Below are 15,186 nucleotides of genomic sequence, written 5' to 3'. Positions count from 1 at the left end.
AGTCTGTAAGTACTGTAACAGTGTAATTCTCTTCTTTGGTGACATTTGAGATGGTCAGATACACATAAGTCAGTTTGTCCCAACCACAGATGTGTTCCTTCAGGTCACTGTTACACTGTATGATATCATGTGAGTTACTCCAATTATATTTTAGACCTTCACAGTAATCTCCAGTCATGTAAGTTATACTACAGTTCAGTGTCACATCTTCTCCAGCAACAATCTCCACTGTGTCGCTGCACTTCAGTGACACTTCTGAAAGAGAAAAGAAGACAATAATTTACTATATATAACACATTTAGTATATATATTTGATATGTGTGTATTTCTGGTATACGCAATAAAAATACCATCATTTACCTTCATTTGAGGTGCTGGTTTGTAGAATAGTAGCAGCACACAACAGACTGAAACATGTCCACATGGAAAACATCCTGAAGTTCTGCTGTCGTCACAAACTGGAAGAAAGAAAGAAAGAAAGAAAGAAAGAAAGAAAGAACAGTACAGAACTTTTAGGACAGAGTTTGATTTTGCATTTTGTTTCCTTTCAGATGAGTTAATGGCATTTTACACGTACGCCCTCCTGTTTCCTCACATTGTTCAGATCAAAATGATGAAAGGAATACTTTGATATTTTGGGGAGTTAGCTTGTTCCCTTTCTTGTAGAGTGATGCCTGAGAAGATTGAGCATGAAGCTACTGTTGGCAGACAATTAGATTAACTCAGCTCAAAGGCTGAAGATGGTTAAACAGAAGTCACATCACACACATTGTTCTTACATTAAACACACAAGATAGAATGTGTTTAGCCATTGGCAGATTGTGATACCTTTGGACAATAGATGCTGCCTCTTCTTTATAGTCTTTATGCTTGCCAGCCTTTATATTCATTACACAGATATGAGAGTTATGTCAATGTTCTTAACTCCTAGCCAAAAAAAAAAGCATTTGTGTATTTACATTACACTTTACACTGATTGAGGTCATTCTTTGTTCAGTTACAGAGCAGTTTGACCTTTTTAGTCCTACTAACCCTTTTACCTTTTCCATTAAGTCCGCATCTGGACCGTTTTAATGTCAACAAACTTGCTTTATAAGACATACAGTACATACATGCATATAGTATTGCATATAAAGATTCTTTCTTTCTTTCTAACCATGCATTAATGCATTGTGTTTCATAGCTACAGTCAGAAGACAGGAGTTTTATTAGAAAGCTTAACAAATGGTTAACGTGACTCTGTCTTCAGTTAGAGTGTAAGTATTACACTAATGTTCAACCATTGTTCAATTTATTGTAATTAATTACCCATAAATGCATCAACAATAATAAACCAATAATGTAATATACTATTATAACATTGTGAAAGGAACCATTCTGCATAATGAGAACTTTTACTCAATGCTTCTATAGTTTACATATAATAGTTGTTTCCTTAAGTTAACATTCTGATGCATGTATTGCTCCATATATGCATGAATCAACTTTTAAGTGATTCATTAACTGCTTCAAGTGCAGAAAAGCAAAAACTTGCAAAAACTCAGAAACTCAGAAAGAGAAGTACTTACCTGATAGACTACTCTGTTTTGATGTGAGGCTCAGAATGATAAGGAAACCAGACATGGTGATGGTAGATATATATCCAGTTGTAAACCGAAAGCTTGCACTGCACTGTGGGGATTTCCTACTGTTACTGGGAAGTATTCCAAGACGGAGTTGACTTAATCCAACTGGAACTGAAGGCCAACTTGCTGGCTTATGGTGAATATGACCGCTGCGGGCAGTAATTTGCGTCAGTGCATAAGTTTGAATGCACTACTCCATTGACTTAACATTTAACCACACTTAAAATAGTAATTTACAGGTGAAAAACTAGTGTATTGAATAAAATCAGATTTCATTTGGGTGCAATCCAACAGGGGGATAACGTACTTTGAAGCAGCGAAAAATGATATTTAAAAACATGATTCAGAAAGGTTAGGCACATGCTTTCTCTGGTGTCACCCTGAGCTTACACAGGCACTGTCCCTCATCTCAAGGTTAACTTTCACATAACCTGTTTTCTGGAATACTCCCCACTTTGGCACGCACGTGTGTGTGTGTGTGTGTGTGTGTGTGTGTGTGTGTGTGTGTGTGTGTGTGTGTGTGTGTGTGAAAAGGAATGCCATCAGGTAATTGGAGAGAGGATTCAGCACAGCTCTGTGACAGTTGGTGTTTATTTGGTGATGGTCCGCTACCACCTACAGCAAAGTTAAAACCGTGCTCTCCCCCATGATTTGCCTCCCACATGATCCCAACACAGACAACAAGAAAACTGTAAATAATTAATACATAAACGTAAGTGTAAATATTAACTTCTCCTCCATACACTTCTGAGTGATTCATTAACTGGCTCAAGTGGAGAAAAGCTAATAAATCCATGTTTGCAAAAGCTTATAACTTTAATACAAATAATCTACATGTTGATCTCAATGCTATACTAAATGGATGAATGAATATAATTGTTAGACGAAATACATATTTTTTATAGTACCAGTCAAAAGTTTGGACAAACTTTCTCATTCAAGTAAATGGAAAGTTGTGTCCAAACACTTGACTGATGCTGTATTTCTAAAGCTACTTAACTTCATTTAAACTGGTGGAGCAGATTATTGAATTTTATAGTTTATTGTGTTGATCACATTATTTCATGTTTTGAGGAAATTCTCAAAGTTCCAGAGACATTATATCTGTCTATATTAATGTGTGAAGGTGCATTAATCATCATGGCCAAGTGTGGAGAATCTACTATCCTGATATAAAATGACTGTTGTGTCTTCTTGTCGTGTTTTCAAGAGTTCTACACACTTGCCTCTGTCAGTGGATGTGAGCCACTCTTTGTTTCAAACAATCACAGAGATCTCTGTTGCGTTGCATCACATCTTTTTATTTTTGTAGTGTGCTGTGTTCAGTGTCATAAACATAAACTTTCACTGTACTACAAATAACAAAAGAGCTTCTGTGTGCTGCCAAAAGACACTATGTCCCCTTCTTATCATTTGTTCAACCCACCTGTCACCAGTTACTCATTCATTCATAGTATTTGCCACTCAGACCTCCCCATCACAGGTGCAATATATTAAAGGACAGCAGGGGGAGACATTGAACCATACATATCCATTACTAATATCAAAATAATTGGTGAGTATTCTTACAGCCATCTATGTAATTCATCAAACAATAATATCATAATATAATAAAGCCTATCATAATAAAGTTAAATGGCTCTAGCAACAACATTTAATATAACAAATTACACTTTTTTAAATGAAAAACTACAATACACAGTTTTTATGAAAGGTTTGAAAACAAATCTGACAAAGTAGTCTCACCACAAGGTTCATTCAGTAGCTGTTCTCTTCCTCAGCAGTATTGTAGATGTTAAAATATAGCTACATATAATTCTATATAACTACATATTTATATATGTGTATATACAGTATGTATGGTAAATGTTCTCTACACAATAATTAAAGTGATAAATAATAACTATAATAAATGTTATTGGGAGAAAAAAAAAGCAGAATAAGAATAAGAAATGAGATTATCATGAGACAGGAAGTTGGGCAAAGAGTAACAAACATTTGAACACAAACAGATTTCTGAATTTGTCAGGGATTCAGCACATTTTCCATTCCTGCTTCACTGTCGTCTCTTTGAATCTTTTCCATTTTCATACGGCTGATGATTTGTCTCCCTCTATCAGTTATGAACAGGAAACACAAAACACCTGCAGCAGCAATGGAGACAAGAATACCTATGGCGGGTATCACATGGTTGCGGCGTGGCGATGGCTCAATGGGATTTAGTAATTTACCTGTCAAAATAAATTGTAATGTTATCTTAAATTGTGGGTTTAATCCATCTTGTTCTATAAGTTCAAACAGGTACTTCAGTTTATTAAAATGATGACAATAATGCACATATACACTCATTCATATATATTTGCTAAAAGACTTGATGTTGATACTCACTTTGATTCCGGGTTTGGGTTGTCTTGCCTTGTTTAACTCGTACTTTGATAGATTTACCAGCAATACCACAGTCTGTATGTACTGTAACATTATAATTCTCTTCTTCAATGACATGTGAGATGGTCAGATACACATAAGTCAGTTTGTCCCAACCACAGATGTATTCCTTCAGGTCACTGTTACACTGTATGATATCATGTGAGTTACTCCACTGATATTTTAGACCTTCACAGTTGTTTCCAGTCATGTAAGTTATACTACAGTTCAGTGTCACATCTTCTCCATCATCAACCTCCACTGTGTCGTTGCACTTCAGTGACACTTTTGAATGAGAAAAGAAGACAATAATTAATATAATAAATAATAATACAAAAACTGAAAATGTATAAACTTCATAAATGTAGAATTTATAGCAGAGCTGTTGTATTGGAGTGAATTTGATTACACAGGTGTACCTAATAAAGAGGGCAGTGAGTGTATGTTGTGGTATTGTAAGGTCTCAGAATGTGTAAAAATGCACATAAGGGTGAAGTATTGTTGATGACAACGTTTATGTTCATGATCTTTTTCTTTTTTTCTTGAACACGACTTACTATGTTTAAGAACAACACAGGACTGAATATGAGCTTTCTATTTCCTATAATAGCTCTTACTGCAATAAAAATGGACAATACTCTGTACACACAAGTTGCTTTAAATTTTGATGAGTTAATAATCTGATAATATTTCTTACATATATTTTTGAGTTTAAGTTTTGATTTATATCTTCTACTAATATTCTTGATGTTGTTTTGTTTTGTTTTGTAGAACTGAGCAATGGTCTAGATTTATATGCAGTATAGACACTACTTCTGATGTATATTTTTAATTCATTACACACAACAGCAAAACCCACGTCTTGCTATGCTTACATTACATTTATAACTGACTTTAAATACCCAATGTAAGTTATATGTGTGTGGGTCAGTGGTAAATAAGGGTTGGCAAGATGAGCAATTCAAACATATCTTAAAAAATAGTTTTACAAGCAGCATCAGGTTTGTTAAAATGTACATTTTATATTTTTGTTGGTTTTATGTCATTTGAAATGATATTTGCACCATTTTTTAAAACCAAAAGTAAGACTGAAAATGTCAAATTGTGTAACCACAAAAGAATGACACATACAATATTTAAATCACCTATAGTGTATTTAAGTGTAATTATACAAATAATTACTTCATTAAAACAAAACAATGTAAATGGTTCCTGATTGACATGATTCCCTAGATTAAATGTAATATTTAGAACAATTGTATTAAATTACTTTTGTTAAATATAAAAGGCTATAATGTAAGATCATGCCAAACTAGTTGATAGTTACAGTCTGATTTGATCACTCTGATTCACAACAATTTATATATATATATGTATTTCTGGTACAATCATGTATAAATACCTGCATTTGAGGTGCTGCTTTGTAGAATAGTAGCAGCACACAACAGACTGAAACATGTCCACATGGAAAACATCCTGAAGTTCTGCTGTCGTCACAAACTGGAAGAAAGAAAGAAAGAAAGAAAGAAAGAAAGAAAGAAAGAAAGAAAGAAAGAAAGAAAAATGCAGAACCTTTAATTTGTTATTTTCTCCAATCTAAAATTGTCTTATGTGATTAAATGTGTTCATGACATTTTACACATATGTCCTCCTGTTTCATCACACTGTTCTGATCAAAATGATGAAAGAAATATTTTTGATATTTTGGGAATATATAATAATATAAGGTTATTTGCTTTCTTGTAGAAAGATGGATGAGAAGATTGATGCAACACTTAATGTTTGTACAGTAAATATGAAGCTATTGCTAGCAGACAGTTAGCTTAGCTCAGCACAAAGACTGAAGACAGTGAAACAGTTATAGTCAGATATTCTTCATGATAAGATGGTAACTATTTCAAATGCAACAATTTAAGCAGTATATGTGAACTCTTCATTATTTTAGTTTTTACTATTTCTTCATTGTGTTCAGCCAAGACACTCCTTCATATAATCTGCTGTAAAACCACACATCATTTTTACATGTTGATTTTTGTACAGATGTGTTAATGTGAGAGCTTTAGATATCTGCTAACCACCTGCATTATATTCAATATACAGATATGAGGATGATGATTACACTTTACACTGATGGAGGTACTTTTCTCAACTTTTTTCTCAATGCTTTACAATACATACAGCAGCACATGCATGCATACAGTAATGTTAAGAGTCACTGTAAGCCTGCATAATGCATTGTATACATTGCTGTTAACTAATGTATTCACATTGTGCAGTCTATTGTTTATAGAGGCAGGTAATGGTAATACTGCGTGTTGATAAACTACTACGTGTTGAACTATTACACAATGAACTGTGAATCATCACTCATGGATTTCTCATCAAGGCATGCAGTTTACAGGAAGTACAGACATTCCTACTCTCACGTTTACCGGACTCCTAAACTACTCATAAAAAGAAACTTGTCAAAACATCACTAGGAATATATTTGATGAGACTAGTTAATGGGATATTTTACATGATATTTTTAGTTACATTTTATATTTCACTGCTAGTTTTTACTTTATTGTGAACAGTAGTTATGATCTGCAGAAATGTCATGAAGTGAATATAAAATGAATAATTATAAAAAAAATTACAATACTGCTTACACATAAATGTATCAACAATAATAATCCAATAATGTAATATATTATTATAACATTGTGAAAGGAACCATATATGCATGAATGAACTTTTAAGTGTTTCATTAACGGCTTCAAATGTAGAAAGAAAAGTACTTACCTTCTGCTTTGTCCTGATGTGAGGATCAGAATGACAAAAACGTGAACGGTAGTATCCAAGTATATCGACCACACCCCGGGGGAATTCCCTGGATGTACAAAAAAAAAGAGAAAAGAGTGAGATCGACAGATAGAGAGAAATTATTAAAGATAGCAAATTACACATCCACTCAGCAGCTTGGAAAAACATTATGACATCATTGAATACTTTCACTTTCACTCTAACATATTTACTGTAATTGATTCTTACTGTTGAATCTGAAGTAGAGCGGAGAGAGAATCTGTCTGCAAGAAAACTGTAAATAATTAATACATAAACATAAGTGTAAATATTAACTTCTCCTCCATACACACATGAATACACTTCTGAGTGATTCATTAACCGGCGAAAAGCAAATAAATCCACGTTTGCAAAAGCTTATAACAGCAATACAAATAATCTACACAGAACCAGTCAAAAGTTAATTGAATGGGAAGTTGTGTTCAAACGTTTGACAGATGCTGTGTTTTAACTAGGGCTGTCAGCGTTAACGTGTTAATCGTGATTAGATTAATGCAATCTATAACGCGTTAATTTTTTTAAATCGCATTTTAATTTTGCAAGCCTTTTTGTCCTTTCTACTCCCCCGTAGACGGCTCCTCTAGCTGTAGCGCTATGCTTTGAAGTGGCCTCCTGCAGTAAACATACCTCGCTGATGGAAAGTAAGAGAGCTACTGGACTATTGAACGGCTTGTTTAACTTTAAAACACTTCCAGACGCTTCAGTTGACAAGTCAAAAGTAAAATGCAACCTGTGTCGAGTTTGAGTTAGCACCTCCGCGCTAAACACCCAGGTGCAGCCAAGCCAGCCTCAGCTCCACCAAAGGACCATTTTGGAGTGTGGGAGTCGCAGCAGAGCCGTGATTGATTCCCAGATAAGACACTCTGGTAAGAAATGCTTTACATTATGGGCTTAAAACTGCCTTGAAATGTAAAATAACAGGATTTTTAACATGCAATTCAAAACGCAATTAATCACGATTAACTATGGAAATCCTGTGATTAATCTAGATTAAAAAATTAATCGTTTGACAGCCCTAGTTTTAACCCTTTGTAGGTCTGCTCAACTGTCACTTTGTGTTTCATTTTTTTCATCTTGCACACAAACAATGAGTCTCAAACCTGTTTTTAAAAATGTTTGGAACAAATAAGGTGTGAATGTGGTCCTTATAGGCCATTTAGGGTCAATGAGGGAAAAAGCCCATATTCTATATTGTCATGGCCTAAAGAGATAGGAAATAGCACTTTCTTGGTGTGACCTATAAAACGTTAAAGCAACTTAGTTTCATTTATCTATTGATCTAAAACTGGTGGAGCAGGTTGTTATTATAACATGTGGAATTATATTGTTTATTGTGTTGATCACATTCTTTAACAGGAATGAATGATATTGAATCTCACATAGATGTTATTTTTGTTGGCTTTTTGATGAATTTCATTTCCTTGTTATTATTAACTTTGACAGTTTGTTTCCATGGAAAATTTCTACCTTCTACATTTTCAGATAAAAAAAATGCGGGTCCACAGCTGATCTCTTGGCTGCAGGCTGGAACATCTGGCCTAGTGATTTCAAAGGTTGATGGTGATGAATGAGTAGATTTTATTTTTTTTAAATATATATTTTAAATTAAAATGAATGCTTATCTCTTTTACTTTACCTCGTGTAACATACATACATCTTCACTTTATTCATTTATTTGATCTGTCCTATATAAAACAATGTGGTTAAATCAGTTTATATGCTTACATGTGTTATTGATAGCATGTGTTTTTATTGCTTTTTTATTTCATTAGACATGACTTGGAGAATATAGTTATTCACTTAAGGTACATAAGTTTGATACGACCAGTCCACATTAACATCAGTTCTCATAGTGTCATGGTCTGGAATGCGACACATCATCTATGTCATTATCTATATTCTGTCCAGCCTGTTAATACAAGAATAAGAACTGCTGGTACGAGTTCTGGGTTCAGTATTAGACAGGAAAGGTTAGAGGTGTGTGGTTTCCCAGCAATGTGTTATCCGACAGATAATTCTAAGCCACTTACTTAGGCATGTCCAGCTATAACATTACAAACTGACTGTGTGACAACTTTTGGAGTTACTGCTACTGTGGGAGAATTCACATTTCAGATTTAATCAGGGGACCAGAAACATACATCATCTACTGACTGATCATCAGAATTTAAAAATACTAGTCCTGGTTGTCTTTGTGGAATGGGAATGAAAGAAGTAATAATATAAATGAAAATATAAAACATTCAAAAATGCTCACTCTGATTCTTCACTGGGACACATAAACCAAACACTGAGCTGGTAAGGAAGCTCCCACCAGAGCCACAGAAGATAATATAATACTATAATAAATAAATATAATACTGTTTTCACAAATGGAGTAAAGCTTCTCATAATGAGTAGACTGAACTTCATGTGTATAATTGGTGGAGTGACCCTTTAATCAAATTAACCATTGTTACTGTCCCTCTAACACACCCGCTCAAATAGAGAACATATTGAAAGGACGTTCAGACTTCAGAATTGACAATTAAACAATGTTTTATTTTTATATCAACAGTGAAAACTCAAAACAAAGTACAAAGGGGGATGGATATGATAACCGAAATAAACAGAAGATGGGAAATCACTGGATCAGCCACACAGTGGACAATCACACCTAAATATTCCCTCTAAACTACATACAGGGAATAATGATTCAACCGAGCAAAATCAAAAACTGGACTGCTGGTAATCTCCATCCCAAACTAAAATAACAAACTAACAAAACAAAACCTCAGCACTCAAAAATGTGCTGAGGAAAACAAGAAAAGTTCCCTGATCAGTGTTACAGGCAGTGGTTTGAGAGAGACAGACAATTCCTCCATATCTTCCTCAAATCCTATCACAGATTATTACAAATAGCTCTCAGGTGTGTCTTACTGAAAAAAGAAGCAGACAGACAGACAGGTAGAGATAGAGACAGGGTGCCAGAGTGCCAGAGAGAGAGAGAGACAGAGAGACAGAGAGAGAGAGAGAGAGAGAGAGAGAGAGACCAAGTAGCAAGCAGGGCACAAAATCGCCCCCTACAGGTTCACATGTAACTATCATATCATTTACACAATTCATGCTGTACAATCACAAAATGTCATATTTAAAGGCTCATTCTGTAGAAACAGATACCTGTCACATGTTCATGGTACAATATGTACAAAGAAGATAAAAAAAGAAGCTCACAAAATAAATGAACATTATCATTAGATTTTTCAGACAGGAAGCTACAGTCAGAGTGAAGACTAACAAATATTTGAACACACATAGACACTTATACACAACTGTCAGAAATTGTTTTTTCCATTTTCCATTTCTGCTTCACTGTCGTCTCCTCTTTGATACTTTTCCTTTTTAATATGGCTGATGATTTGTTTGCCTCTTCATTATAACATATAGGAAACTCAAAATACCCAAAACAGTAATGATAATACTTAATATAACGAGATTCAAAGCCACATCGCGGTCCCTCGGTGGATCACCTGGCAAGATAGATATTATTAGTCAGTTATTATTGTTCTATAAATCCAAACAAGAAGTTCAATTTATAAAAATTATGAAAATAATGCATGTCACTGCTAGATTGTACTCACTTGGAATGGGGGTTGTCTTTTCTTGTTTAACTCGTACTTTGACTGCAGATGACTGAGCATAATCACAGTCTGTATGTACTGTAACAGTGTAATTCTCTTCTTTGATGACATTTGAGATGGTCAGATACACATAAGTCAGTTTGTCCCAACCACAGATGTATTCCTTCAGGTCACTGTTACACTGTATGACACCATGTGAGTTACTCCACTGATATTTTAGACCTTCACAGTAATCTCCAGTCATGTAAGTTATACTGCAGTTCAGTGTCAGATCTTCTCCAGCAACAATCTCCACTGTGTCGCTGCACTTCAGTGACACTTCTGAAAAAGAAAAGAAGACAATAATTTACTATATACATTTAGTATATATATTTGATATGTATGTATTTCTGGTATACGCAATAAAAATACCTTCATTTACCTTCATATGAGGTGCTGCTGTGTAGAATAGTAGCAGCACACAACAGACTGAAACATGTCCACATGGAAAACATCCTGAAGTTCTGCTGTCGTCACAAACTGGAAGAAAGAAAGAAAGAAAGAAAGAAAGAAAGAAAGAAAGAAAGAAAGAAAGAAAGAAAGAAAGAAAGAAAGAAAGAAAGAAAGACAGAAAGAAAGAAAGAAAGAAAGAAAGAAAGAAAGAAAGAACATTGAGGATAGAGTTTGGTTTTTGCATTTTAATTTGTTGTTTGTTTTTACTGTTTTTAGTTTCCTCAAATAATCTAAATTAGTCAGTGCTTAGATTTATGTCTCCATTCAATGAGTTCATGACATTTTACACAAACATCCTCCATTCATTTTCACTTTCATCTTTACTGAAACTTGGCTTACTCAGACTGTAGAGTCTTTCAATCAAACTACATTTGGCCTCTGAGGGGTGAACGGGGAGAACTTGTTCAGACGCGTGTTCTGGGCAACAAATAAAAAACCATGTCCAATACGGGGTCTATATTTTGATGCGGTGACCCATTTATTTTCATTCATTATTTTTCTTCTCTGAGCACAGGTATAACCTTTGAGTCCATCATAGCACAGGTAAGTTTCCATTCATCAGTTTAATTTCTCATTCATTCATTCCTCCAGGAAAAGACACGTCATGCTACCACACTGACACGGTCAAAAAACTGTGTGCCCTCCCCTTCACACACACCGTGATCATCCCTTAGGGGTTCCCTTTATGCGTTTCCGGTGCTGCACCAACCACTCACATACAGGAAACGTCATATATGACCCTCAGTATAATAAAGAAACAAAAAATAGAAACAAAAATAAAAGAAGAAACAAAAAATGATATTATAGCTCCAATACAGACAATATCAGATTTGGAAATATCTTTAGATGGTAACAATACATTCCACACAGACAGGAAATTAAAATGAGGTGGAGTATTGATTTATGGTAAAACTCTTTAACAGCCTGTCCTGTTGCTGCAGCTTTAATGACAAATCATTTTGAATATACTGTGTTGGACATCTGTCTGGGAGGCAGTGAGAAATTCATGGTGATGTTAATCTACCCTAGAGAAGGTAATATCAACATATGTAAGGTCTGAGCTAGTTATGGCTGATCAAAATTTAGACTGACTCTCAAATAAATCTGCCAGATTGCAAGAATTGTTTAGAGCTTAATCTGCATCAGATCATTTTTAGTCCTACTCATATAATCGGTGAAAAAAAAACCTGTAAATTGCGAGGGGTATACTGTTTAAATGTTTATAGAATTCATTCATATTTATTACATTATATTATTATCATTATTATTATTATTATTATTATTATTATTATTATTATTATTATTATTATTATTATTATTATTATTATTATATTACACATTAAGAGAAACATGCAAACATGGCTGACAACATGCAAATACAACCTTTTAAAAAGTTCTAATAAAATAAGACAATCCAGTTTTAAAGTCTTCTGAAGCTCGTTCCATTTGTGTGCTGAAAAATATTTGAAACCACGTTTACCAAGTCCTGTTTGTACAAGTTGTACAGAGTTGAGGATATTGCTGACACCTGCTACTTCTCTACAGCAAATTACATTATAAGACTCCTCTCACTCCAGTCACCACTACTTTCACCTTCTGCCTTCAGAGAGACTCAATAAAAACAGGCACCAACAGACTATTGAACAGTTTCTTTCCCAAAGCCATCCAGACTCTCAATAAATACACACTGCGACTCTTCCACCACTCATTATATATCTGTGCAATATATACTAATGCAATATTCACAGACTCTTGCACTCACAGCACTATTTTTTATTTTTTATTTACCTGCCTTGTCTTAATTTTACCTGCCTTTGTTTTGTTTTATTGTATAATTTTATAAAGGGTTGAGAATGATTGTGTGTGTTGGCGAATGTATGTATGTATGTATGTGTGTATGTATTATGTCAAAGTACCACTGTGATGGACATTTGTAATTTCATTGTATTTTAAGCACTGTGATAATAAAGGCATCTCATCTACAGATAAAGTTAAACTATCCTGAGACCTGATATAGGTATTAGTTTTCAACAGAATTAATGAGCAAAGGATTTTGTTTCTGACTTGTTTCTGGTTTCTTCTTTTGTCAATTATTCACAGAAAACAAACTGATAAAAGTTAAACGACCAGGGTATGTTTTATTGTTTTCATTTTATTGTTTTATTATGAACGTAACCAAGGTAATAAACTTTATACCAAGGCGGACTATAATAACACGTACCTTGGTCAATTTTGTGTTTTGGCTCATGAAATAACCTAGTTGACCATATTAAAAGCAGCATTAGATTCAATGACAAAAAATTAACCACTGTTCTGGCAATTTTTATTTATCAAAAAGCACAAAGCTGGTACGTTGTCTCTCTCTAGTTTATTCAGTCGTCTGCAGATGGACTCCTTGCTGTCTCAAGCGTGAGATGGCACAGCGAGCCCGGAGCAGAGGAAACAGTCAGATTATATACTATACATCATCACAGAAAGGATGACTTTGTTCTATCATCAGACCAATGTCAGCACAATAGGCACATCATCACGTGTATACAATGGAGACAATAGTTAATCAGTAGATTATAACATACATGATGTTCCTTCATCAATGATGTTCATTAAATCAGCATTTCATGTCATGGTCAGCAGATTATGACACACACATACACCTAATCAAATACCATAACTACTCATTTGATCAGACAAGATGAATATTAAGAATTTCCATTACACCACCCAGTAAATGCAAACATATTATACACCTTATTGTACATACCTCGCTCGCTTAGGCTTCTTATATTAGGGAAATGTCCAAGGTATAGCCATGTTGGGACAGTGTAATTTCCTGAGTTAATACCAACAACAAAATGTGACTGTTAAACATCAGCAGCACAATTTACCAGAATGTAAACAGTTCATGATAAAATACAGTGTCAAAAAGGTCAACTTACTTGGTAAATTTAGTTGATAAACTCTGATGGAACACTATGAAATCCTCATCGGTGAAACGGGAACAACCATGAGAGGGTTATCAACCTTTGCACCTAATTTCCGTCTTCTACAGGAGTGAACGCATGTAGATGACGCTGTTCAGTGATTTCCAAGTTCATTTATGAAGTGAAAACGTAACAAACAATGAAGAAATTAAATGAGAATGAAACGTAGAATTCATTTTTAACTGTGAAATGTTTTTCTTATTACACTTACTTGAGAAATTGCTATTTGGGGAGTAACAGGATGCATGTAATGGCATAATGATTGTTATTTTGTAGTTTGTATCAAGGTTATTATAATTTTGAAATTGAAGTTTTTATTTCAGTTTAGTTAGTTCAACAAGTGATTTAGTAGTTTCAGTTTAGTTTTTAGTTAGTTTTAGTCTAAGTTTTAGTTTTTCAGGTATTAAGAGAAAGCCTTGACTTGTAGAAGCTGAAAAGGATGAAATAATGTGTGACACCAAATATGTTTTATCATCAAGTCCTTTTAATTTCATTCTTTAACCACAGCTGCTGCAGGACAGGAAGTCATCGAGGGAGAAAACAAAGCTGAATTTATCTGCAATTCAGTTTAGTTTTAGTTAGTTTTACATTGTTCATTGTAGTTTTTATTTAGTTTTAGTTTTTTTATTGTAGTTTTTATTGTGTGTTTGTATGTGTATAATTGGTGGAGTGACCCTTTAATCAAATTAACCATTGTTACTGTCCCTCTAACACACCCGCTCAACTAGAGAACATATTGAAAGGACGTTCAGACTTCAGAATTGACCATTAAACAATGTTTTATTTTTATATCAACAGTGAAAACTCAAAACAAAGTACAAAGGGGGATGGATATGATAACCGAAATAAACAGAAGATGGGAAATCACTGGATCAGCCACACAGTGGACCATCACACCTAAATATTCCCTCTAAACTACATACAGGGAATAATGATCTAATCCTAATTCAACCAAGCAAAATCAAAAGCTGGACTGCTGGTAATCTCCATCCCAAACTAAAATAACAAACTAACCCAACAAAACCTCAGCACTCAAAAATGTGCTGAGGAAAACAAGAAAAGTTCCCTGATCAGTGTTACAGGCAGTGGTTTGAGAGAGACAGACAATTCCTCCATATCTTCCTCAAATCCTATCACAGATGATTACAAATAGCTCTCAGGTGTTCTAACTGAAAAAAAGAAGCAGACAATACAAAATGC

Source organism: Scomber japonicus, chromosome 20 (genome assembly GCF_027409825.1).
Source record: "Scomber japonicus isolate fScoJap1 chromosome 20, fScoJap1.pri, whole genome shotgun sequence".
Lineage (NCBI taxonomy): Eukaryota > Metazoa > Chordata > Actinopteri > Scombriformes > Scombridae > Scomber > Scomber japonicus.
This window is presented reverse-complemented; position numbering follows the sequence as displayed.